This window comes from Aotus nancymaae, unplaced genomic scaffold (assembly GCF_030222135.1).
Source record: "Aotus nancymaae isolate 86718 unplaced genomic scaffold, 86718_ANA_hifiasm-v0.15.2.pri h1tg000036l, whole genome shotgun sequence".
Taxonomy (NCBI): domain Eukaryota; kingdom Metazoa; phylum Chordata; class Mammalia; order Primates; family Aotidae; genus Aotus; species Aotus nancymaae.
The window spans coordinates 11,581,077-11,606,649 of NW_026988450.1; the positions used below are offsets into that span (position 1 = coordinate 11,581,077).

General features: G+C 41.2%; 1 long non-coding RNA gene across 1 annotated transcript; it reads right to left on the reverse strand.

The window, feature by feature from the left end:
- Window positions 1–4,391: 4,391 nt before the first annotated feature.
- LOC135277953 (uncharacterized) lies at window positions 4,392–25,571 on the reverse strand. Its single transcript, XR_010345486.1, has 3 exons — window positions 25,506–25,571; window positions 24,966–25,020; window positions 4,392–4,484 (listed from the first exon to the last, which is right to left on the reverse strand). It is a non-coding gene; the product is annotated as an uncharacterized LOC135277953 (long non-coding RNA).
- Between the last annotated feature and the right edge of the window lie 2 nt (window positions 25,572–25,573).

The following is a 25,573-nucleotide window of genomic DNA, read 5'->3' on the forward strand; positions in this document are numbered from 1 at the left end:
ACAAAGAGATTGAGACCATCCTGGCCAACATGGTGAAGCTGTCTCTACTAGCAATATGAAAATTAGCTGGGCATGGTGGCACACACCTGTAGTCCCAAATACTTGGGAAGCTGAGGCAGGAGAATCACTTGAACTGGGAGGTGGAGGTTGCAGTGAGCTGAGATTGAACCACTGCACTCCAGCCTGGCGACAGAGTAAGACTCCATCTCAAAAAAAAAAAAAAAAAAAAAAAAAAAACAGAGAGGAGAAGAAATCCTGGAGGAGCAAGGTCACAGAAAGGAGAGAGGGTGCGGGATTAAGAGCTCAGACAGACAGAGTAGCTGTGAACTAAAGAAAAGGCAATTCTGAGGCTTGAGGGAGACAGATTCCTGTGGAAAAAGACAAAGGAACGTTTATAGATGTGATGGCAGAAATAGTGGGAATTCATTTCTATTAAGCTGCATGTTATCGATACTATAGGAGAGAGAGAGAGAGAGTTGTCAGGAGTTGAGGTGGACTATAAAGTGGCCCTTCTTGCTTCTGATACCAAGCACAGGGAAGGGGAGGATCCCCAAACTTCTTTTGATAACTCACTAAAAGGACTCACAGAGCCCACTGAAAGCCGTTATACACAGGGCTACAGTTTATTGCAATGAAAGGATACATGATAAAATCAGCCAAGGGAAGAGATCAATGGGGAGGGTCCAGACACTGAGTTTCCAGCTTTCCTCCCCCTGTGGAAGCATGAACAGTGTGGCCTTCTCCCAGAGTTGATGTGTGACAATATGCAGAGTACCGCCATCCAGAGAAGTTTGCCCAGCCACTGGTGTCTAGAGTTTTACTGGGGCTCTTTCATACTGCCCATGTGGCTGACCTTTAGTCCAGCCCTTTCCAGAAGTCAAGCTATTGCCTTTAGTCTCCAGTCCCTGGTGAAGACAAAACATACATCGTGGCCCAAAGCCCCCATCATAAATCACATTGTTAAGACTGTCTGGTGGCCAAAGCCCTCAGGCAAACAAAGACACTACCATCAGGCAGAATATTCCAAAGGCCTAGAGATCACAGCCAAGTAGTTAAGGGCAAAGACCAGACCTCTCTTTGGGTAAAGTTAATTCTTCACTACACCCAAGGTACTATGTTGATAAAGAAGGACAGAAAGCTTGAAAGGAATACAGTTTTGAATAGTAGTATAGGAAGCAAAACGGTGGTCAATGACAAAGAGCACTGCATAATAATGGAAGGTAGCCAGTTGAGACGATTTGTCTTGGTCAAGAAAGAGTACTGATAAGATTGCTGTTCAGACTAGGTGCTTCTCAGAACACAGCCAAAAAGTTGTGCGTTGAATGTTCATAGACCATGAAATAAATGACTTTTTCTGGAGTAGTACAACACAGCAGTGCTGATGCCTTAGGTGGCTCCTACAACAGAATACTACCTATTTCATAAGTACACCTGCTCCCTAAGAATAACTATTCACAGGAAACAAGATTTACATTTGCCTACTATAATGTCAGGTTTGGCCAATTTGGATGGACTCTCCTAAATCACACCAACAGAGGCTGAGTCAGATCAATAAACATTTCTTAAGAACCTACCAAGAGTAATGCATTATGCTAGGCTCTGATTACAAAGGCGAAAATTATAGAACAGCTACCCTCAACTAGTTCATTAGTGAGGAAGACAGCAAATAAACAACTTGGGATTTTATAAAGAAAGCACAACATTTAACCTATTTTTAAAAAAAACTCACTATGGAATGAGGCATAGGTGATGAGATTCAGGAAGACATTTCAAAGACTGTTTTATTCACCACCATAGACCCAGCTCCCAGTCACAACTGGCACATTCTAGGCATGAAATAATTTACATATATACACATATCCAAAATACAAGTAAAATGGTCTTTATTTGTATATAACATGATTGTGTACATAGACAGCTCAAAATAATCAAAACTAATCTAATGGAACTAATAAGATAATTCAGCAAAGTCACAGGATGTGGGGCCAATATTTTTAAATCTACTGCATTTTGGTCTGGTGCAGTTGCTCACACCTGTAACTCCAGCACTTTAGGAGGCTGAGACAGGCTTGAGCCCAGGAGTTTGAAACAAGTCTGGGAAACATAGTGAGATCCTGGCTCTATTTATTTCTTAAAAATCTACTGCATTTCTATATATTTCTCACAATAATTTGAAAATTATGTAGAAATATATTTAAGAGCATAAAATACAAAATGCTTAGGAATAATTTTGTTTAACAATATGCAAAATTGTCTACACTAAAAACATTGCCAAGAGATATACCATATTCATGGATTGGAAAACCTGATATTGTTAAGATACCAACTCTCAGGTGTGATAGCTCATGCCTGTAATCCCAGCAGTTTGGCAGGCCAAGGCAGGAAAATCACTTGAAGAAAGGAGTTCAAGACCTGCCTGGACAACAGAACAAGACCCCACCTCTACAAAACAACAAAGTGCTAGAATTACATGTGTAAGCCACTGCACCTGCAAAAATATTTTTCAAATAAAAAATAAAAAAGATACCAACTTTCTACAAATTGATTTATGGACTCAACAAAATCTACATCAAAACACTAGTAGGCTCTTTTGTATTAATTGATAAGCTGATTCTAAAATTTGTATGGCAATGAAAAGCCAAAACCTAGAATACCTAAAGTCATTTTAAAGAAGGACAAAATTCAAGCAGTTCAAGATTTACTCTAAAGCTCCAGTAACTCAACAGTTTAATATTGGAGTACAGAGAAATCAACCAATCAATGAAATAGAAAAAAAAGTTCGGAAATAGACTGTCACTTGATATTTGACAAAGGTGTCAATACAAAGCAATAGGTTAAGGAAGGAGTAATTGGAGCAAGTGAATATCTATATGAAAAATAAATGAGTCTCTGATGCCTACCTGCCATTACACCAAAAATTAAATTGAGATGCATCACAGATCTAAAGTTGAAAGGTAAAATCTAACGTTTCCAGAACAAAGCATAGGAGACTGTCTACACAACTCTGAGGCAGACAAACATAAACTCAGACAAGACATATGTACATTGGATTTCATCAAAATTAAAACTCTCTAATCAAAGGACACCATTAAGAAAATGAAATGGCAAGCCACATAGACTGTTATAGACTGAATGTTTCCTTCCCTCCAAATTTATATGTTGAAGCCTCAACCTCTAATGTGATGGTTGGTTTGGAGTTGGGGCCTTTGAGAAGTAATTAAGTTTAGATGACGTCATGAGGGTTGAGTCCTGATAATGGGATTAGTACCCTTAGAAGAAAAGGAAAAGTCGGCAAGGTGGTTTACTCTTGTAATCTCAGCCACTTGGGAGGCTGACACAGAGGATCACTTGAGGCCAAAAGTTTCAGACCAGCTTGGGCAACTGAGCAGATCACATCTCTAAGAAAATATAAACAATTACCTAGGCATGGTGGAACACACCTGTAGTCCCAGCTACTCAGAAGTTTGAGGCAGAGGATCACTTGAGCCCAGGAGTTCAATCATGCCACTGCACTCCAGCCTGGGTAACAGAATGAGACCCTATCTCTTAAAAAAAAGAGAGATAGATAAGAGTTCTCTATCTTTTATATATAAAAAATATATATACAAGATATTTTTATATCTTGTATATATATTTATATATATCAATGTATTTATATATTTTTATATATCTATACATATATTGATATTTCATAATGAGATGTATATATATATATCACTCCAAGTACAAACACAAAGAAAAGGCCATGTGAGCACACAATGAGAAGGTGGCTGTCTATAAGCCAGGAAATAGGCCTGTACTAGGAACTGAATCTTCTGTCACCTTGATCTTAGACTTCTCAGTCCCCAACCCAGTCTATGGTATCTTGTTATAGCAACCTGAGCTAAGACAGGGCAAAACTATTTGCAATATAAATATCTAAAAATGGACTCATATCCAGAATATATAAAGAACTCCTACAAATCAACAAAAAGAAAACAACCAATAAATAAAACAATGTGCCAAAATCTAGGCTACACACTGGCGCTATATATGTATCTGAATGGCAAATAAGCATCAGAAAAAACACCCAATAAATTTAATGAACAGGAAAACGCACATTTAAGGCCACCATAAGATACCAGTCAGTATACTCTCACCAGAAAGGCTGAAATGTTAAAGATTGATAATGCCAAGGGTTGGCAAGAATGTGGAGGAACTGGAATTCTCATACATTGTTGATGGGAGTGTAAAATACTTTAAATACTTTAGAAAATGGAAAGTTTCTAATAAAGTTAAATATCCGCTGACCTATCTCATGGGCTTATTGGAAAAGCTAAATAAAATGATGGTTCATACTGTAGTACATTTTCAATAAACATTTGTAATAGTAGTAGTACCAGTACCTTATGCTTGTAAACACCTCCTCCAAAGATAACTGAAACTTAATTGACCACCTGGTGTTGCTTTTTAACCATGTCTTGACCAGTACTGGTAGGTTGTACCTGGAGAGTGGGAAATGTGAGGTAGTAAGTCAGTCCGAGCTTGGGAAGGCGATTAGAGGAACTGGAACATATAAATAAATAGAATGGGTATCATGCCTAGAGTTAATTAGTTAATTCACAAATAAATAGATGTTCTTCTGTTGATCTGGATGCAGGTGTATTGATGATATCAAGCATTTAACTTTTAGAGTATTTTTACTTATCAAGAATTGTGCGTAACAGATACTTGCTCCCTAGGGAATGAAGCAAGACCTGGAAATGGGGATGAGTGACTGAAAGCCAGTAATATTTGCTTCATGTGTTAATCAAGAAAAGGGTCACTTTCAAATTTTGATACATTCAGATGTTCCCCATTTCAGAATGTCTGCATCAAAATGTCCTGCTTCCATTCCTCATCACCTACTCTGTGAGGTATCCTAATAAACACTTATCGAGTCTACAAAGATGAGCAAGCTTTGTCCTTGACACAGGAGACTTTAAAGTAGGGTAAGAAAGGATAGGCAATCATGTGATTAACTACTCCCCTGGAGAATGAAATGAATGTTCAAAGGACCAACATCACATGTGGTACCAAAAGCTCCAACAGCTCAATAAATCAAGACTTCACCAAAGGCATATACAAGTTACCCGGGGCTTCTGTGAAGGGGAATGTCATATACATCTTGTCTTGTATATCTTGTCTCGGAAATCCTTGAGGTCACCAACAAGGCTAAGATTATAATTTTAAGGACTCTTTCAAATGTCTCAGAGTCTTCAAAGGGTCCATGAATCCCCTGAAACTATATGGAAAAGAGTCATTTTTGAATCTTTATGTGCATTTTTCTAGAAAGAAGGTCCATCACTTTCATTAAGCTCTCATATTACTCTGTAACTCAAAAAAGATTTCTCATAAATTTGTTCTAATTGTAATTTGAGTTTATCTATGACCTTCCATTACTCATTTAATTGAGAGTTTCCTATAACTTCAATCACAAAAATTGTTATCACAAAGGTGAGCAAAAGGCATTAATCCGCTAATTTAATTCTACTTCTTGCAAGATATGGCTTCAGTGTTCTTAGAAGTCTCTGAGTACTTCCATGTGGTTCTGATGGGTCAGTTTGAAATTGAACTAGAAATGTAAAATTAAATTAACTTTACTCCTAATTAAGCATTTTAACAGTCATAACTAGATTTCACTTTATTTTGTAAATGACCTAAGCCATTTATTAACTATACTCCTTGAGCTATTTACTTAAATTCTGTGACTCAATTTCCTCATCTACAAAATGAGAATAATGGCTAAATCCACCACATAGTTATGATGATTAAATGGGTTAATATTTGCAAAATACTTAGGCTAGTACCTGGCACAAAGAAAATGACATAGAAGTAATAAATGAACACCCTTGGCTTTATTGTCAAAGTCTATGGATTTACCCTTGTCTGCATTGTGGAATATGTGCAATTGAAGTTCTTGACAAACTCTCGGTGACTCATTTCTTATTGAAAGCTTAGACGTAAGATTTAGTGTTCAAGAAAGCTTATCTAAAGTGTGAACAGTCCATCTATTTTTAAGATATTCTAAAGTATGTCTCTGAGTCAAAATAAGTCTCCTCTGAGACATCGTCTTGGCACTTAATAGAATTGCTTTTGGTGAGTTGTGCTTGCCCCATGTTCCTGCCTTGCCTAGAAAGACCTTTCAAGAAGCAGTTATTCTCCCTATGTGTTTGTCAGGGATACCAATGGGATGTTGTTCACTCTAGAAGACACTGTTGGTACCCTACCCACAAACCTTTACCAGGCTAATGCAGCCACCACTTCTGCCCATCCACAGCATCCATGCACATCAGCTAGTAACAGGTCAAAGTTGTAACTCTTCTCCAGAAAACTGCTCTCAACTAACAGGAGTCTTGTCATCAGGAGATGTCTGGAAAATGATATACCAGACCCCATTCCTGTGTATAAAGGTACAAAAGCCCGGCCTTCTTGCCTCAAGATAGGATGACTTCATGGTCCCTTTCAGACTTCAGAGCCATCCTCATGAAACCAGGTTGTCATCAGCTGAAACCACATCTTTGCTGGGATTCTTCCTCTGCTTCGTCCTGCTTTCCTCATTTCCTTCCAGCTTTCTCCTGAGACCTCTCCCTCACTTAATTATTTGTGCTAGAACCCTATTTTAGATTCCACTTCCAGGAAATCCAACCTAAGACATCCATTATATCATAGAGTAATATGGTATGCTAAGCATGAGGGTGGGGTTTTTTTCTCCTTGGCTTCAGTGCCAAAAAATATTGTCCTCCTTAGTCTCTCATTCCCCTTCCCTCCTTTCTCTTCTCCTCCTCACCCACCTCTTCCTCCTCCTCATCTCCCCCTGCCTCCTATTCCTCCTCCTTCTCTCTCTTCTTTCTCCTTACCTCCTCTCTCTGGCTCCTCCTCCTCTCCTCCTCTTCTCTTCTTACTCCTCTTTTTCCTTCTCCCTTCTTTTCTCCTCCTCTTCTTCCTCCTTATTTCCCCTTGCTTCCTATTGCTGTTCCTCCTCCTCTTCTCTCCTCCTTCCTCCCCTCCTCTTTACCTTCTCTCTACTCCTGCTTTCTCTTTTTACTCTTCCTCCTTCCCTCTTCCCTTCTTTGCCTCCTTATCCATTCCTCCTCCTCTCTTCCTCCTTCTTTCTCCTCCCCTCTCCTTCCCTTCTTCACCTCTTCTTCCTTCTCACTTCCTCGTCCCCTCTTTCTCCTCCTCCTCCCTTTCCTCCCTTTGTCTCTCCTCCTCTTTGAAAAAGAAAGAAGAAAAAAAGACTGTACTCTTCCAAAGTAAGTTCTTCATTTTTACCTTAGCCCTAGGACTCTTCTAACTGAAGGTGCTTTCCTCTTTACTTTGGTTGCCATGAATCTCAGAACCAAATTTTCAACCCATTTCTGTTGCATTTCTGAGTAGCAACTTCACCCTTAGCTTTATTCCATGTTTTACCTTTTTTTCCTCTTTGCCAAGACCAATCAAGCAAAATATGTTTTGTACTTGGTGGAATCAAATAGGCTTTATTAATACAAATAAGCTTTAAAAGGAGTCATGATGGCCAGGCACGGTGGCTCATGCCTGTAATCCCAGCACTTTGGAAGGCTGAGGAGACAGGATCACTTGAGCTCCAGACATCATGGCTGCAGCAAGCTAACTGTGTCACTGCACTCCAGCCTGGGTGTGAGACCACAGTGAGATCCTGTTCTCCCCCAAAGTTTTAAAAATTAAAAAAAAAAATAAAACATCATGATTTACTTTCCTAATTCTTATTTTGCAGTCTGTATTAGACATTGTTGTTTGAGGTCTGCCCAATTCTCCATCCCCTTTTTCCGGTTATAGCATCCCCAACTGTCCTTTGGAAATGACAGTACCTGAATTCAGTTCATGTAGTTCAGGTGTGCTGACTCCATTCTTTTATTTCAGGAGAGGCGATGACCTGGTCCACACAGAATCAGAGCATCATAGTCCCCTGTTACTAAATGGATTTAAAACAGGAAGGCATAGAGTACAACTAAAGCCATGAAGTTCAATTCTGAGACTTTGATTGGATTAATGAGGAGAAAACATCTTTCTTTCCCCTGAACCACTTCCTAGGATTGCTGAGAATATAAAATAAGCTTGAAGTGATTATGAGCCACTCATCTCATCCCTACCAGGGTGAGGCTGCCTGAGATGGAGCCAATGCTGAGAAAAGCAGAGATTAGGGATGCAGAGAGACTACGTGTTCATCACCTCAGTTGAGCTCTCCCTTTTTCAGTTACCTCCTTCTTTTCCTAAATCTAATTTGAGTTTGATTTCTGTTCCTTGCCACCAAGATTCCTGACTAATAACAAAGGCACAAAAATATAAGTTTATTTTAACAGTGAAAACCTATAAGGGGCTGGGTGCAGTGGCTTATGCCTGTAATTCCAGCACTCTGGGAGGCCAGTGCAGGAAAATCACTTGAACCCAGGAGTTCCAGTCCAGCCTAGGCAACATGGTGAGACTGGTGTCTCTATAAAAAATTTTATAAAAATTAGCGGGGCATGGTGGTGCATTTCTATGGTCCCTGCTACTTGGAAGGCTGAGGTGGGTGGGAGTATCACTTGAGCCTAGGAGCTCGAGGTTGCAGTGAGCCATGATTCCAGCCTGGGTGACAGAGCAAGACTGTCTTAAAAAAAAAAAAAAAAATCTGTAAGAGACAATAGTTTTTTTGTGTGCAACTTGTTCCAACATCCAGGATATCCAGGGTTAAAAAATGTTTAAACCTAAGTTTTAATGCTACATATGTGTTTCTCTTCCTTGTTACACAAATTTGAGAGGCTGTACTACATATCTTGAAAAAAATGGAATTCTTTTACAGCAGTTGTTCCAGTTAGAATTGATTTTATAGCATTTAAACTTTAACAACAGTTTTCTGAGTGACCTTGGGGCCGGGCCTGGTGCCTCACGTCTATAATCCCAGCACTTTGGGAGGCCAAGGGAGGCAGATCACTTGAGGTCAGGAGTTCAGGATTAGCCTGGCCAAAATGGTGAAACCCTGTCTCTGCCAAAAATATTTTTTTAAAAATTAGCCAGATACAGTGAAGCATACCTGTAATGCCAGCTACTCAGGAGGCTGAAGCAGGAGAATTGCTTGAACCCAGGAGGCAGAGGTTGCAGTGAGCCAAGATCATGTTACAGCACTCCAGCCTGGCAACAGAGTGAGACTTCACCTCAAAAAAATAAAAAAGAGTGACCTTGGGCAGAGTAGAGAATGGAGTTGAGAATTTAAACTAATTGGCAAAAAGGGAAAATCTTGGTAAAGATAGTTGCATGTGAAGGAGGACACAGAGACTGCATTAAGTTCAGTTTTCAAGGATGACTTCTTGGTGTTTTACTATCATGTTACCCAACTTTGTGTTGTTTGAATGGTACTAAAAGCTACGAAATTTATATATTTTGCATTCTCTGCTGTTTAGGGAAGAACTCTCTAAAACCATGTTTTTCCTCTGCTTTCAAAGCACGACAATCATTAACACAAAGAAGACTTCTGTGACCAAATGTGTGAGGAGTTTTTCCCACCACCAAGCAGTGGATACCAGCTGGGTGTCCCCCAGTTCAATTCTAATACTATCTCCCTGGAGACAGTGTCAGATCCCACAGGTTTAGGGCTCAGTTCTTGAGACTGCACCAAGTTGGGGTTCCCACAACCCCCTCTTTGGGTTCTATTAATTTTCTGGAGCAGCTCACAGAACTCAAGGAAACACATTTACCAGTTTATTATAAAGGATACAGATAAAAAGATGCATAGAGTGAGGTAGGGGGGAAGGGGTGCAGAGCTTCCATGCCCTCCCTAGACACACCCCACTCCAGGGACCTCCATGAGATCCGCCATGGAGACACTTGCTGAACGCAGTTCTTTTGGGTTTTTATGGCAGCTTCAGTATGTCAGCATCCCTCTCCCCAGGGCATGAGGGTAGGAGGTCTTATGACCCACAATCAGAAAGGCAGGGAATGATTAGAATCTTGCCTGGGAGCAGGTGAAAAAGAAGCATGGAGAAGGTTAGAGAGATCCTCTTTCCTTAAGTCTAACATAACCATAATAAAAGACTGAAATGGCCAGCCTTGGTGGCTCACCTCTGTAATCCCAGCACTTCTGGAGGCTGAGGCTGGAGGATCACTTGAGTGTAGGAGTTTGAGACCAGCCCGGATGTCCTGAGTAGCTGGGACTACAGGCATGAGCCACCATGCCTGGCAAATTTTTGTATTTTTTATAGAGATGGGATTTTGCCAAGTTGTCCAAGTTGATCTTGAACTCCTGGGCTCAAGTAATCCACCCACCTCAGCTTCCCAAAGTGCTAAGGTTACAGGTGTGAGCCACCATGCCCCGCTGCGTTCTTCCATCTTTAGTCTCAGGCAGGCTTTCCTTGAGCCATCCAGTAGCTTCAGGCTCACCTCCTCCAGCATGGGGCAAACACGTGAGTCGTTTTCCACACCAAAAGCAAAGTCCTGGAATTGAGTCTCATTAGGCCACCTTGGCTCTCATGTCCATTCTAGAGTCAATCACTGTGGCCAGAGAAAGTGGATAGATGCTCTACACAGAGCCCTGTGTGACACGCCCATCCCTGGAGCCTGGGGTAAAATCAACCCACCTGGAGCACATGCATGGGAAGGGCACTGGGTGAGTCTCTAAAGAACACATGGAATCTGTTAAAGAAGAAGGGAATGATTTCTGGGCAGGTAAAGCCACACATGTCATTTCATCACTGATGTACATTTTTCCTGATTGATATCTAATCACTGAACTGATAGTCTGCTTGGCTCCATTCAGCAGTGCTACCCTCTCATGTATAAGGGAAGAGCTTGGTGCTTGGGGACTGTTGTAGGGGGTTGTCTGGATGTTTATTAGTGAGTGTCTTAGAGGTAGATCACAGAAGCAGGATGAAGCAAAGGGAGAAGTTAGGTTGCAGTGTCATCCCACTGGCAGTCTCAGCTAATGCCCACCACCACAACCACGGGAGCTCTAGAGCTACAATGGACGTTCAGAGTAGTCCCAAATTGGAGCAAGAGAGGAGACCTTTCACGTATACACTAGGGAATACTATGCAGCCATAAAAAAAGGATGTGTTCATGTCCTTTTCAGGGACATGGATGAAGATGGGAACCATCATTCTCAGCAAACTAACACAAGAACAGACAATCAAACACTGCACATTCTCACTCACAAGTAGGTGTTGAACAATGAGAACACATGGACACAGAGAGGGGAACATCACACACCAGGGCCTGTCGAGGGTGGGGGCCTAGGGGAGAAATAGCAGGAGGCAGGGAGATTAGGGACTGATAGCATTAGGAGAAATACCTAATGTAAATGACAGGGTGATGGATGCAGCAAACCACCATGGCATGTGTATACCTATGTAACAAACCTGCACATTCTGGACATGTACTTCAAAACTTAAAGTATAATGAATAAATTTTTTTAAAAAAGAGAGGAAGCCTTTATACCCTGGGGTCCATTAGTCAGATATGCACCTTGTTAGGATGGGAGCACCATCCGGGAAAACGAGGCTCTCCTCAGCTGAGGTTGCTCTGAAGGGACTGATGGCAAAGGGCTGCTGAAGACAGCACTCCCTGGGTGTGGGAGTAACCAACCCTGGTTGCTAAACATCAGAGACCAGCATAGGGACACACAGAAATGGCGGGGTGACAAAGCTTTGTCCTAGGCCCCCTAAAGGTAGCAAGCACACCATTTTAAATAGTGATTGTATAAATGTCCGCACCTAATCAGTAAGAGTGATTAGTTAAAATTATAAAATTGCCTTTATTTTTATTTTTAATTATATTTTAAATATATAAATAGAGACAAGGTCTCACTATGTTGCCCAGTCTGGTCTCAAATTCCTGAGCTCAAGGAATTCTCCTGCCTTGGCCTTACGAAGTGGTGAGATTACAGGCATGAGCTACTGTGTCCAGCCCAAAATTGCAAAACTAACTTGAGGAAGGTTTTATACTTTTTTGTGCCAACTGCCACAACTGCTGGCTAGGGCTCTGCCTGAGGGCAAATTTTGTGATCCGATTCTCTGAGAATTCTGAGCCAGTCATGAATGGTAGCAGGTATCTGGTACCAGGATACCAATTTCAAAGAGATAAAGATGAGTTGGAAGTGTCGGCAACCTGGAGGTATTTATGATTCCCAAGGCTGGAAGTAATAGCTGGCCCCACCGGCTTATCAATACCACCACTTCCTTCTGGCTGAACTGTCTCTCCTTTGATTAAAAAGATGTTTAGGCGGAGAATGAGCTTAATCTTTCCCACTGCCATCTAATGCCCATAACTCAGCAGATTTTATGATTTCAACAAAAAAGTCAGGTATCCTTACAGCAAGGGGGTGTAGGTGGGAGGGCTGACCCCCAATCAGTGTTGTAACAGCCACACCAGGATAAAAGCAAGAACATATTTCCTACACCTTCCAGGCTTGTCATTACCCATGATTCATACATGCTGGCAGGGAAGGATCATTAAACCTGAGAAAAGGACAAAGCAAACAAACAAAAAACCCTGACACATTTAGTAAGAGACAAAGCTTAGAAGAAACGAACTTGTAGAAGTAGGAGGATAAACAACCTCACTGGAAATTTAACACGTTTGAAGCAGTGGTTGGTCAGAACCAATGCTAGGAAAAATATTCATCTGATCAACCAGTGAGACATATGGTAAATAATTTAAGACTTTCAAAGTTCATGCTTTAAGCTCTAACTGATAAGGAATTTGGGAATGGAGTACACATTGGAGGTGAAAAATGACTCACCAGATGGCTTACACATCCGAGAACCTGCCGCTCCACCAATATTCAGAATGTAGTTCTGCTTGGGACAAAAACCAACCTGAGAGGTTTTTTGTGTTTTTGTTTTGTTGTTCTTGTTGTTGTTGTTGTTCTGAGACGGGGTCTCACTCTGTCGCCCAGGCTGTAGTGCAGTGGCAGGATCTTGGCTCACTTCAACCTCCTCCTTCTGGGTTCAATCGATTCTCCTGCCTCAGCCTCCCGAGTAGCTGAGATTACAGTTGTGCAACACCATGCCTGGCTAATTTCTGTATTTGTAGTAGAGATGGGGTTTTGCCATGTTGGCCAGGCTGGTGTCGAACTCCTGACCTCAGGTGATCCATCCACCTCGGCCTCCTGAAGTGATGGGATTACAGGCGTGAGCCACCGCGTTCGGCCCCTCAGAGGTTTTTGTCTGTGGATTGGATTGGTTGGCTGGATTTTTTTTTTCTTTTCTTTTCTTTCTTTCTTTTTTTTTTTTTGAGACAGCATCTTGCTATGTCTCACCCAGGCTGGAATACAATGGCATGATCAGTGCTCACTGTAGCCTCAACCTCCTGGGCTTAAGCAATCCTCCTCTCACCTCAGCCACCCAAGTGGGACTTGGGTGGACTACAGGAGCACACCACCAGGCCCAGCTAATTTTTAAATTATTTGTAGAGATAAGGTCTCAGTCTGGTGCCCAGGGTGGTCTCAAACCCCTGAGCTCAAGTGATCCACCCACCTTGGCCTCCCACAGTGCTGAGATTATAGGTGTGAACCACCACGCCTGGTGAATTGTTTTTCTAATTAGAAGAATCCAAAGACATATTTTTTTCAAGTTGTTATACATTTTCTTATCATTGTACATGACTATGCACATAAATTTGTTCAGTCAACTCAAATATTTGAAGAAATGTAAAACCATCAATATAAATTTTAGAGTGTAAGCTACAGAATCATCAGAGTTCAGGAGATATAGAGAAGACTATGTGGTTTAGAGGAGTTTAGAGCCAGACACAGCTGGGTTCATTTCACACCTCTGTCACTTACTAGTTGTATAGCTTTGGCAAATTTCCTCATCTAGTTGAGTTGGTTATTCATCTGTAAAGTGGATATATAAAAATACGTATCACATAGGGGTACTGCTTGAGGTAATGCAGGCAAAATGACTAGTCCAGTGCCCAGAAAACAGTCCACGAAAACAGTGACTGCTGCTCCTGTGGTGCTGTTGCCACCATCATCACTGGGATGGTTGTTATGGAATATCTAAGCCTAAACTATAAGACCCCTGGAAGAAAGGGAGACATTCTGACCCATGCTTCAAGAAGGTGTTTAATCTTTCAGGAAAATTGTGCCACCAAGAAAAAGGAATGAAAACAAAGATTAGTTGAGAATCCTACCTTTTATTTTCACTTGTTTTCCCCCAGTGGTTAAGTTGGGGGACAGGTTGAATGCAAGGTTTTTTCTTCTTTTTTTTCTTTTTTTGAGACAAGGTCTCATTCTATCACCCAGGCTGGCATGCAGTGGAACAATCACAGCTCACTGCAGCCTCAACCTCCCAGGCTCAAGCGATTCTCCCACCTCAGGCACACACCACCATGCCTGGCTAATTTTTAAATATTTTTGTAGAAATGGGTCTCACTATTTTTCCTAGGCTGGTCTCAAACTCCTGGGCTTAAGTAATCTTCCTGACTTGGCCTCCCTAAGTGCTGGGATTAGAGTGTGAGCCACCATGCCCAGCTGCAAGTTTTTTCTTAAACAGATTTACCTGAAGGCCTAGGATGGATTCAGGAAACCCAAGAGCTACCCAGGGTTTCTGGATAATTATCAATGCTGGGGCAGCCTCATTACCATGCACCATGTATGGAGGCACAAGGCCATACTTTGCCTTCCCAGGTTTGTGAGAGTCAAGGGGAAGTTCCTTCTCAGCCCTATACCACTTGCCAGATTGTGTAATATAGAAGCTCATGTCAGTTCCACCACAACAGGATGCAGCTCCCTGACTTTCCCCGCCACCTTCTCCGAGACAGGGTCTCATTCTGTCATCCGCTGGTTATCAGCAGCTTCCCAATAAGATCTCAGGAGTTAGCCAAGTGGGCTCAAGTATGCATGCCAAAAAGCAAAATGGAGGAGTCTAACTGGTGTATCTAGAAACAGTCAAGTGGTGAGGGAAAAACGCCACAAATGAACATGTACACAACTTCAGTAAACATACTGCGCATGTGGCCCCTCTCAAAGGCTGGCAGGCCACTGCACATGCAGACAGCTCACCCCAAGGAAAAATCAAGGGAGGAGAGACACAGAGCCCCAGAACCATGCCCATGCCGATGTTTACAACCACAAATCAAGGGTCCGGATGATGCACTCGGATCTCTCAAGTTGCCCACTTGGCCCTCTTCCAAGAGTAGTTTACTTCCTTTTGTTCCTGCTGTAAAACTTTTTATTGCACTTTCACTCCTGCTCTAAAGCTTGTCTCAGTCTCTGCCTCTGCCTTATATCCCCTGAATTTTTTCCTTTTAGGAGGCAAGAATCTAGTTGCTGCAGACCCACACAGATTCGCCACTGCTAACAGGATTACAGGCATGAGTCCAGCCTCCCTGACTTCTGTTTATACATAGTTTCTGCTTTCAGTCTCTCCAGATCAGCAGCAAGCAGATGTGTATTACTTTTGCAACATGGATTACTCTTAGTCTCAGCTCTTTTAGGAATCCAAACTTTTTGACATCAACACAATGTGGATTACTTGTCATAAGATGAATATTGATAACAAATTATTTTTGGAGACGCATATGACAGTCACAATACATTCTGCCCACGTGACTGTCACAAATTCTGTTACTTGCTCATGTTTTCACCAGCTCCTTTCCAGTGAATCTCAAGGCTACCTATAGAGCAAGTAAATTAACAAGTAAATAGGTTGATCCAGGAGTGAACCTGTGTAATTGAATTCCTAGAACAATGCTGTTTCCACAATAATTAATTCATTTGCTTATTCATCAAGCACAAATACACATCTGTATTGAGTCAGACTCTATGCTGGATACTCAGGATATAAAAGTGAAAATTAATTCCCAGTCTAACCAGGAATTATTTGCTATTTATTTAGATGCCATACATGTAAATAAATAAGTGCAATAAAGTTTCAGATGCTATGTTCAAAGTGAGTCTGGGGGCTAGGCTTGGTGGCTCACAACTATAATCCCAGCACTTTGGGAGGCCAAGGAAGGAGAATTGCTGGAGATCAGGAGTTCAAGACCAGCCTAGGCAACATAGCAAAACCCTATCTCTATAAAAAATTTAAGGAAATTATACTACAACACTGGTCTTTTTAAAAAATAAAAATAATTTAAAAATTAGCCAGATGTAGTGACACGCCTGTAGTCCTACATACTTAGGAGGCTGAGGTGGGAGGATCACTTGAGCCCAGAAATACAAAGCTGCAGTGAACTATGATTGTGCTACTCTCTCCACCCTCGGTAACAGAGTAAGACCCTGTCTCTGAAAAACAAACAAACAAAAAAGTTAGTACAAGAAATATTGATTTTACCTGGGAGATCAGAAAGGGCTTGGTACCAGAGCTGGCTTCTGAGTCTTGAAAGATGAGTAAATGGTCACTGGATGGATATTTTGGGTGAAGATAGCAGAGAACACATTCAGTTTATTTTTTTAAATAATTTTAATTCAAAAATGTTATTTATAAAATATGGAACATTTTATGAACTTGCGTGTCATCCTTTCACAAGGGCCATGACATTCAGTTTAACAGTACCATCAATATGCAAAAAATAGCCTGATGCGCAGCTTGGGATGGCCACAGCCTGCATAGGGAAAGGCAGGCATTACCTTAAAGTAGAGCAGTGACACAGACTGGTCAAACTGATATATAAAATTAGCCAGCACAAGTAGGTAGGTAGGAAGGGAAGGAAAAGGAAAAAAGAGTCCAGGAAGAACCCTAGGATTATGGTTCTTAGGGTGAGGCAAAGCAAGAGAGGGCCAGGTCAGCAGGGCAAGGAGGGTGACCCCAGAGGCCCCAGAAGAACCGCAGACATCACACCTGCTCTTTCCCCCAGAATGCTACAATGGTCAACAATATGAAATGATGCAGAAATGAGAAGATGAAAAGTGAAAAGAACTTACTGGATTTGGTCTTTGGTCTTTGGTAATGTACCAAGCAGTTTCAGTGACATAGTGGAGGTAGAAACTTTAGTGAAGTCAAATGGAGATGGAATCATTAGAAAATAAAAGTAAAGATTATGATCAGAATGGGTGAGTGTGAAAGGGATACTCAAATGCTGTTAGAGAATTGTAAATTATATGAATTTTTGTGGCAAAAGTTTTTAATATGATTATATCATTTGACCCAGCTATTCTACTACTAGAAAATTATCTCAAGGAAGTGAATATATATCTATGTCAAGATTTAGTTATAAGCTACTCATCCAAATACGGGTTTTAATGGTTAAGAAACTCAAAATAAAAAAGTTTTAAAAAAGAGAAAAAAAGAAACAACTTCAGTGTACAACAATAGGATGTTAGGTAAACCAATTATGTTCTATCCAGGGCAGATTTACCATGAAGCTAATGAAAATTAAGCTTTGGGCTCCTCACTTGCATGGAGCCCTTCAATACACTGGGAGAGAGCCAGGCATGATGGCTCATGTCTGTAATCCCAGTTACTTGGGAATCTGAGATGGCAGGATCCCTTGGTCCTACCCAGGAGTTCAAGTCCAGTCTGGGCAATATAGCAATACCAGATCTCTAAAACAAAACAAAATAAATGCATACCAAGAGAGATTTATTTATAAAAATAATTTATTAAATAAATAATTTATTTATTTATGTAAATAATTCTATAGTCTTTTTCTAAAAAGAGCTTCCCCAATTGTATAAGTGTTAGGCTCTCCAAATCTGGATTATCCTTGAGTCTGTTTATATAAGTACAAAAATAAGGTCGCATTTACTAATAGGACAAATAACTCCCCTCTCCCCAAAAAAAATGATAAAAGATTTGAACAGGCATTTTTATCACAGAAAAGATGTTAATGGCATAAGAAGATGTAAATTACAACAACCATGAGATACCACTTCTCACGTACTAGAATGGCTAATTTTTTTTTTTGAGATGGAGTCTCACTCTGTTGCCCAGTCTGGAGTGTAGCGGCATGATCTCTGCTCACTGTAACCTCAGTCTCCCAGATTCAAGCAATTCTCCTGCCTCAGTTTCCTGAGTAGCTGGGATTACAGGTGTGTGCCACCACCCTCGGCTAGTTTTTGTATTTTTAGTAAAGACAAGGTTTCACCATGTTGGCCAGGCTGTTTTCAAACTCCTGACCTCAAATGATCTGCCTGCCTTGGCCTCCCAAAGTACTGGTATTACAGATGTGAGCCACCGCACCTGGCCTACAATGGCTAATTTTGTTTAAATTCTGATGAAGATGTGGAGCAACTAGAGCTCTCCTACATTACTGGTAGGAACAAAACATGGTAGCAGCACTTCGGAAAACAGTTTGTGTGCAGGTCAAAGCAACTCCATCTTGAAAGTTAATCCACCATGTTGGCTTCTGATTAACTACGTCTAGAAAGTCCACTAAGTCTGCCAGCTTATCTATTGTTCTTCGTGTAAGAGCAGGTACTCACTGCAAATCCTGTCCTTAGGTCAAACAACCTTGATGTTATCATGCCTCAATTGTCCCATACATTCCTTCCGAACCACCCCCTTCTATGGTACATAAGCCATGAGTCTTAGGTGTAATGGTACCAGGATCCACCTTCTCTCTCTCTGCTGCCCCGAACACAGCAAAGGCTTCTGCTTGTAAGTCCCTATTAAATGTTTCTTTCTAAAAAACTGGATTTGTCAGTCTCTTTTTTGGACTTTGGGGTACGTTTGCATAGATCTGCCCACCACAGAACAGTTTGGCAGCCTTTTACAGAGCTAAACATGTGCTTACCATAGGACCCAGCAACCTCACTCCTAGGAATTTATCCAAGATAAATGAAAATGTAGGTCAACACAAAGACCTGCACATGAATGTTTATAGCAGCTTTGCTAATGATTGCCAAAAACCAGAAACAATTCAAATATCTATCTACTGGTGAATGGATAAACCACCTGTGGTATATCCACAAAATGGAACACTACCCATCAATGAGTAGAAATGAACTACTGGTACATTAAAAAACATGAATGTATTGCAAAAGCCCAATTTTAAGTGAAAAAGAGTCACACACACACACACACACACAGCTACATACTGTATGATTCCATTTCTACAACATTCTGAAAAAGATAAAACTAGGATAGAAAATTATATTCATAGTTGCGGGGGTGCTGGAGAGAAAAAGGGAAGTTGGGGATGACAGAAATGTCCTGTAACTTGGTTTTTGTGGTGCTTACATGACTGTATGTATTTGTCAAAATCACCAAACTGAGTGCTTTAAAACGGTGAGTTTTAATGTATGTAAATTATACCTTAATAAATCTGGCCTTAAAAAAAAATTCAAGTTGTCCTGGAGTGGTAGCTCATGTCCCTCTAATCATAGCTACTTGGGAGGCTGAAGCAGGAGGATTGTTTGAGCCCAAGAGTTCAAGGCTATAATGCATTAAGATTGTGTCTGTGAGGAAGCCACGGTGGCTCAGGCAGTTGTCCTGGTGTGTAAGGAGGCGAGGCTACACGTTCGAGGTCAGCATGAGCAACGTAAGAACTTCTCATTCATTAAAAAAAAAAAAAGATTGTGTCTGTGAATAGCCATTGCACTCTAGCTTGGGCAACATGGCAAGATCCCATTTCTTTAAAACAAAAAATAATTGAAGGGTTGGATGGGATGGCTCATGCCTATAATCCCAGCACTTTTGGAGGCCAAGGTGGGTAGATCACTTGAGGCCAGGAGTTCAAGACCAGCCTAGCCAACATGGCAAAATGCCATCTCTACTAAAAATACAAAAATTAGTCAGTCATGGTGGTGCACACTTGTGATCCCAGCTACTTGGGAGGCTGCAGCACAAAAGCCCAGGAGGCAGAGGTTACAGTGAGCAGAGATCACACCACTGCACTCCATCTTGGGAGACAGACCAAGACTCTGTCTCCAAAAAACAAAACAAAAAAATAGAAGTTGTAGAAAAATATTTAAAAACATGGAATAGTAGTCATATAGTATTGATAAGTAAAGAAAGTCATATAGTATTGATCAGTATTCATTTTCATAAATCCAGCTTTGTATGCTCAGATAGATAATACATGAATACATTTACAGAGAAAAGAACAGAAAAACAACAAATTTCACCTATAATTACTTTTGAGGCATTGGATGACAGATGAATTTTAACATTATACTTTTGCTCATGGATATTTTTAAATTTTTTCTTTAATAAATATATATCTTCTGTAATTTTTTAAAGTAGGTTTTTGTTGATAGAGATGGAGTTGAGGGTTTTTAAAGAATGCATTATAGATGGAGAAATTAGAGACAGGGATTCCACCCTCTTCTGATTGGCTTGCCTATTTAGGAAAATCTTACTAGAAGGAGATTCAGTCAAAGACAGATTTTTGGTTTGTTTGTTTTTTATTTTAAAGGGAAGAGTGAGACAAGACACCCATGCAATCAAGAGCTCATGACATGGTACTCCTTGAGAGATACAGTCATGGAACAGTGCTGAGAGCAAGTTCCAATTATGCTCTAAAGCCTGGATGACTCATCTCTTTCTCAAAAAGCTTTCCATGATCCCATCCCACTCTTTTATTCAGTCTTTCTCCTTGGTGGTCACCCCTGGATACTCCTGTGCTGAAGCCAAGTGTTCACTCCCTATTCCCAATCACAGCCTGAACTCTCCTGCTCCATGCCTTCTCCACTCTGTTCCCCTGCCGATCTGGAATGTTCTCCCCATCCCTCCCTCCTTTCAAATGAGAAGCAATAGTCAATTCCCCTGTACTCTACAACACTGCCCATACCTCCTTGGCACTCACTTCTAGCTTCAATCTTCTAGTTACCTGTCACTCCTCTCTCTCTCCCATAAACCTGAACCCCTTAGGCATCTTTCTGTCCTCCACAGCACTGAACACAGTGACTTATCAATGTTTGTTGAATTTCACTGAAGATGGCATCAAACTTGGGGTGCCAAACTATGATACATCCATAAACTCAAATACTTGTAGAATAGACTGATTATGAGATTAGTCACAAATCCAGTGCAATTATAGGAAAGAAAGTACATTGTTGCTCCATTCCAGAACATAAGTCCTTGTACCTTGGAAATAACCAGTGACAAGACTTAAACAATGTTCATAGTTTTATTAGTCCATTCTCACAGTGCTATAAAGAACTACCAGCGTCTGGGTAATTTATAAAGAAAAGAGGTTTAATTGACTCACAGTTCCATAGGCCATACAGGAAGCATGGCTGGAGAGGCCTCAGGAAACTTACAATAATGGTGGAAGGCAAAAAGGAAGCAGGCACATCTTCATATGGTGGGCAGGAGAAAGAGAGTGAAGGGAGAAGTACTACACACTTTTAAACAACCAGGTATCATGAGAACTCACTCACTATCACTAGAACAGCAAGGAGGATATCTGCCCCATGATCTAATCACTTCCCACCAGATCCCCCATCCCCTCCCTGCAACACTGGGAATTGCAATTTGACATGAGATTTGTGTGGGGACATGGAGCCAAACCATATCGATAGTCTGTTTCTTTTCTTTCTTTTTTTTTTTTTTTAACTGAGTGAATATTTCAAATTTATATCCCTTTTTAAGTATGTTTTCAGGGACAACTACCAGCTTGTTTTTACTATAGAATATTATGTCTGTATACTTTGTGAGAAAGGATCCAACTGTACTTTTTCTTAATAGGAATGAGTGCTGTGGATCATGAATTGGTGATTGAGATGTTCATTTCTTAAATACAAAAGTGCAATTATGATAAAGTATAATTATGACAAAGTATAATTAATAGAAATATGCAAACCATGTCTGTGCTCCTTATAGCTGAGTGACCTGGAAATCACTAAATGCAGGTCACACAGTAAGTATGTTTTAAATGTTCACATAAATCATTCTTGTTCACATAGCCAATCAGCCTTCTTACAGCTCTTGAACATAATTTTTGGGTTATATGACCTAGGTCATCGTGAAAATGTGCAGGTTGCCATGAATGTGGGCAGAGTCAAATGGCGGCAGTTCACACCTAGGTCAACAATACAAGGAAGATCTTGACACCTTCAAGCTGTGTCTCTAAAAAGCACAAAGCCTGCTCAGATGCTGTCAACAGATATTGTAAAGGTTCTTCGCTATGTGGATCAGAAGACAAGAGAAACTATCTTTAGAGATCTGGGAGATTATTAGCCTAAAGGTAGTGATTGGCGTCATATGAGTGGTTATGATTCTGAGTGTAAATGAGTAATGAGAGAGAAAAGGGAAGGGGATGTTTAAGTAGTGAAGGAAATCACAGATTTGAAGATCAATGAAGAATAGTCTGAGATAAAAGAAAAATAAGGCCACATAAAGTCATTATTATTTGTGGTGAACATTGTCAAATGCCAAAAAGAACATGAAGCAGATTAAATATGGCCATAAATTATCTGATATTCCTTCCATCAAGAAGTGGGGTTCTATGTCCCATCCCCTTAAGTCTGGGTGGGTTTTGTGACTGTTTTACCCAATAGCCTGCCAGGAAGTAAAGCTGTGTTCATTTTTAGGACTGGTTCTCGAAAGAATAGCAGCTTCCACTTCCTATCTCTTGGAACACTTAATCATGGAGAAGTCAGCCACCATACAAGAAGTCTGACTGCACTAAGATCACCCTGCTGTGAGAAAGATCGGGTTTACTATGAAGAGAGAGAGATACCCAGCCATCCCAGGCTGCTCCAGCCAACCCAGCCCAGGCACCGTTTGCCCAGGCCTCACCTGCTATCTCACCACATCTGCAAAGCAGAGCTCAAAGTGAGGGGCAATCACCTGAGCCCAAGCAACCTACAGAACTGTAAGAAATCAATTTTGTGTTTATTTGTTTTTGTTTGTTTGTTTTTTGAGATGGAGTCTCACTCTGTTGCTCAGGCTAGAGTGCAGTGGCATGATCTGGGTTCACTACAACCTCCACCTCCCAGGTTCAAGTGATTCCAGCCTCAGCCTCCTGAGTAGCTGGGACTACAAGCATGCACCACCATGCTTGGCTAATTTTTGCATTTTTAGTAGAGATGGGGTTTCACCATGTTGGCTAGGCTGGTCTTGAACTCCTAACCTCAAGTGATATGCCCAGCTCAGCCTCCTAAAGTGCCGGGATTACAGGCGTGAGCCACTGCACCCAGTCCAATTTTTAAATTATTTTAAACAACAAAGTATTTGGATGGCTAATTATACAGTGTTTCATTTCAATGCCAACTGGGGCAACACCAACAGAGTATACTGAGTGTACTGCAATTCATTTCGGACACTAACCATCCAGAGTTGGCATAGACTCCACAAGTTAAGGACAAAGTCCTCCACAAGACAGCTCTCACTTCAGACACCAGCTGTAAGCTTCAGGGGATCCCAGGCCACTCATACTCTGACTGGATGCAAATTTGAGAGTTCCCACAACCATTTCAGGTTTAATAATTCACCAGAATGACTCATAGAACTCAGAAACATGCAATATATGAAATAATAGTTTTACTGTGAAGAATACACATAGGTATCAAGATATAAAAAAACAGTGAAATTTTTAAAAAATAAAAGATTACATAGGGCAAGGTCTGGGAGGGAACACAGAGCTTCAGTGCCCTTCCCTGGAGGAGTCAGGGGGCACCACCCTCCCAGCACTTCACTGTATTCACCAACCGGGAAGCTCCTCCAAGCCTAGGTGTCCAGAGCTTTTATTGAGGTCTAATTATGAAGGCATGATTGATTAAACCCTTGGCCATATGACTGACCCCAATCTCTGGTTCTTCTCCCTGGATAGTGTCCCCAAATCCAAGAGCCATAGGCTAAGTTTTCCAAGTCATTTTTAAATCCTCTTACTTGACTTGAGGTGAGAGAGAAGCACTCTGGTCCCCTCTCCCATGCTGGGAGAGGAAGCACAGCATACTTGCAACTCTCTCCAAAATAGTGTGAATCAGCCAACACTGGACAGACTAGTTTTGAACAATTCCTATTGCAAGCCCTGCATACTGGTGTCTATTGTTAGTCTCTCAGCCACTTGGGCCTCTTCAGAACTTTTAAATTGCATTTTAGGTTCCATTCCACAATGCTTAACAAAATACAAAAAGGTCTCTGTTTTCATGGATTTTAGTGTCTATTAAGAGATAAATATAGTAAATAACACAAACAAATACATAATTGGAAACAATGTTGAGTCTTATAAAGGGAAGATTCACTAGATGTGATAGGCTTTGGTGGCCTCAGTGAATCATGCCTTCAGGTATTTTGCCCTTGAGTAATCCCCTTTCATGTTGACACTAGGTTTGGCCATACAATTAACTTTCACCATTGGGACATTCCAAACATAGTGTAAGCAGAAGTTTGATGAACTTGCACATAGGATTAGGCCTCTTGGAATGCACTTTCTTAGAATCCAGTTGCCAGCCTGTGGAGGAAGCCCAAGCAGCCACATAAAGAGGTCCACGTAAGAGTTAACCAAGGAGCCTGGCCAAAAACCCCCGCTGAGCTCCCAGTAGGTTGCCAGCATGATATACCAGACTTGTGACCTTGCAGCTCTCTCAGCACCCCAACTGACACAACACCCCGTGAACCAGAACCACCTGATTAACTGATATGGTTTGACACTGTGTCCCCGCCAAATCTGCCAATCTGAGATCCCCAATGTTGGGGAAGGGACGTGGTGGGGTATGATTGGATCACAAGGGCGAATTTCCCCCTTGCCATTCTCGTAATAGTGAGTTCTCACAAGATCCGGTTGTTACACTCTCTCTATCCTGCTCCACAAGGTGAAGATTGTTCCTGCTTCCCCTTCACCTCTGCCATGACTGTAAGTTTCCTGGCACCTCCCCATCCATGCTTCCTATACAGCTTGTGGAAATGTGAGCCAATTAAACCTCTTTTCTTTACAAATTACCCAGTATCAGGTAGTTCTTTATAGCAGTGTGAGATGGACTAATACATCAACCAACCAAAAGAATTATGAGAAATGATACCCTGTTAGTATTTAATCCACTGGTTTTTGGAGTGATTTGTAATGTAGCAATAAACAACAAAAACACAAGACTATGAGAACAAAAACAAAAGACCTACCTAATCTGGAAAATTGAGGAGGCTTTTCCAGAGGAGTCAATAATTTCCACAGAATCTGGAAGAAAATATATAAGTTAACTTCCAAACAGAGACCAGTGTCCATAACAGCCTGTGTTTGAAGGGAAGCTGATGCAGTAAAAAACAGAATGGAGATTATTCGTTTTCTTTTTGTTTGTTTGTTTGAGACGGAGTCTCGCTCTGTCACCCAGGTTGGAGTGTAGTGGCATGATCTTGGCTCACTAAAACCTCCACCTCCTGGGTTCAAATGATTCTCCTGCCTCAGCCTCTTGAGTAGCTGAGATTACAGACACCAACCACCATGTCCAGCTAATTTTTGTATTTTTAGTAGAGACAAGGTTTCACCATGTTAGTCAGGCTGGGCTTGAACTCCCGACCTCAAGCAATCCACCCACCTTGGCCTCCCAAAGCGATGGGATTACAGGTGTGAGCCACCACACTCGGCCTGAAAAACAGAATGGAGATTATTTTCTTGTGCATCTTTGCCTAATTATAAAACAAATTGAACATGATGGCTTATACCTGTAAGCACATTAGGAAGGAGGCCAAAGCAGGAGGATCACTTGAGCCCAGGAGTTTGAGACCAGCAG